Below are 2,500 nucleotides of genomic sequence, written 5' to 3' on the forward strand. Positions count from 1 at the left end.
GAGCATGAATGTGATCGACACATTTTCCTGCAGTGAATTTGGTTAAAGCAAGTCATTTTGACATTGAAATTCGTCATTTACAGACAACTTAAACATTTGTTCATTCAAAATGGTTTGTTTGATGCCACGAATTGCAAAAGCATGCTGGATTACATGTGATTTACTGTACATCTACCTATATGGAAAAAAAATGGGTAATCGTGTGTTTGTGTATTTGTCCCCTTTCACAAGGACAATGTAAGTGGAGTTTTAATGGCCAATCTTTTAACATGACTGTGTTCACTACGATGTGTTTTTCAGGATTAAAAAAAAATAAAAATTCAAAAAACATTTTTCATAAATGAGTAATTATGTCTCTTCTATTGGAAATGAGGCCCGGTGCAAGTCACCATCGACAACGGTGGTGTACAGAAGCATTTAAAAAATAATATATACAAGGCACAGGGAGGTGAAATTCACTGCACATGATGTGTAATGCGTGCAGAGTAAAATGAGTATTCATTTACATCCTTAGGACGTCTAATAAACAAAGAAGATAGAAGAACACATGATGCTAGGCAAAGGATTCAGACTTTGGCATGTTCAAGAGGCTGAACCGTCAAAATGAAACATCCTAGAAGATAAAGAAAATATGGTAACATGTGTACATAGTGTTTTAAAATAATGCTTTTTGCTACAAAACATCATATCTTCCAGTCGCCTTGAATATTTTGAATAAAAGAATTCCAACCCGTCATTTTTGATCGGCTTTATACTTGTCATAAAATAAAACAAACAAAAATATTCATCTCACATTCAGGTTCAGCAATTCAAACTCCCTGGTCTATCAGCCATGATCTTTCTTGGGCAAGCCACATTTCAAAGTTGGCCTCCAAACCCAACAGCCAACTGAGCATCCTCCATTGTACAAAGTCCTTTCTTGGCACACCTGAACTCCTATCCACCTACAAGGGCTTCATCTGCAGCTTGGTTGAGTGATGTTCTCCCTTCTGGGCGTGGTTCCCCTGCCTCACATCTTGCTCAGCTCGACCTCGTGGACACCAAGGCTTCAAGATCATTGGAATCTCTGGCGATGAAGCTGAGTCTATGGGTTGAGCACTTTGCCATCACAGACAGGTTGGTGGTCTCTGTCTTCCACCTTTGGCTCTTTCCGTGCTTTGTCCCCCTCCCCACCCCCAGGTTTCTACAGGGCTCACAAGGTCTATCATCAACCCCTTCTGGTGAAACTACATAAATCAAGGATCATTGCTCACCTCCACTCATTTGTTCCTCTTCTTTTCCTGCATGTGGAATCAACTTCCACATCCTCTTCAATCTCATTCTTCCCTCCAGGTCTTCAAGACAGCTGTTCACCACGATCTCAGATCGTCCCCAAACCAAAACGATGATCTTTTCTACGTTCATCAACCCCACCCAAATCCTTCCTCCTTGCAATTTGCTAGTTTCCTCCCCCCCCTTTGGAGTTTCCTTCTGTATCCATCTTGACCACTCCATGCATGCATGTTTTGCGTCCTGCTTCTGTCTATTACTTCCTGATCCGCTCAGTGTAATAGCTACTCCATGAGCCACGACGATGTATACAAAAAAAAGAATACACCACAACAAACTATTTTTCTCCGACGAAGGGTTAATGCCCGAAACGTCAGTTTCTCCTTGTTTCCCATGGTGGTTAGCATATCTTGGCCAACATCCTGTTGACTTCATCCATCGTTCTGCCAGGCAGTTAGCTTGTAATAAAAACCAAACGATCACCTTTTGGCACTTCAATTGGCCTCGTGATCTGAGACTTTGCTTCATGATGCTGTGATCCCAAATTTGAAGAACATGTGCTCTTCTAGTGGCAAATACTTTATTGTAACATATCCTTCATATATGCTTATCCTTCGTGCAAGACGATGACAAATTCATTCACAAACTTTAAATCTTATGAATGAGCAATCAGGTTTCACCAACAGTCTTGTTGCACCTCTCTCTGACATCACGCACAGCCTTGCATATTTTGGGAATGGTGGACATGGTGTGTATCGTGCATATTACCGTTTGGATGTTGCAAGCGATGCTTACAACCGCTTGCGATATTGCCAGCGATGCTTACAACCCCATCAAGTCTCCTTCCTTCAATTCTCCTGCTTTCCTTCCTGAAAGTCCCTTTAATGTCCATCTTCCCCTCGCCATGTTCCCCGTCCCATCCCCATCCCTCCCCCTTCCACAGTTCACCTGTGTCTGTTCCCCAATGTTTTGTCCCTTCCACTCCCGCCCCTCTTGTCTCATGCCTCCTTGCTGTGAGTTGTGTGTTAGCTCTCATACGAGCCTCGACCAAGGTATACAAAAAAAAAAAAAAAAAAAAAAAAAAAAAAAAAGTCACTTTCCTGAGATTCTTACGAGCTAAACACTGCTGTTTGACTAGCATTAAGCAATGTAAGCTAATTTTGTCACATTCTGAAATGGCCAGATTAAACAATAAAAACAGTGACTTGAACGTTTGGCATTCCCATCTGAA

General features: G+C 41.7%; 1 protein-coding gene across 7 annotated transcripts in view; it reads right to left on the minus strand.

Moving 5' to 3' along the window:
* Positions 1-2,500, minus strand: part of LOC147031094 (rho guanine nucleotide exchange factor 11-like) — a 193,948-nt gene that overhangs the window by 105,037 nt on the left and 86,411 nt on the right. The window lies entirely within an intron of this gene.

This window comes from Eptatretus burgeri, chromosome 3 (assembly GCF_056783735.1).
Source record: "Eptatretus burgeri isolate ZD-2024b chromosome 3, Ebu_testis_v1, whole genome shotgun sequence".
Classification (NCBI taxonomy): Eukaryota; Metazoa; Chordata; class Myxini; order Myxiniformes; family Myxinidae; genus Eptatretus; species Eptatretus burgeri.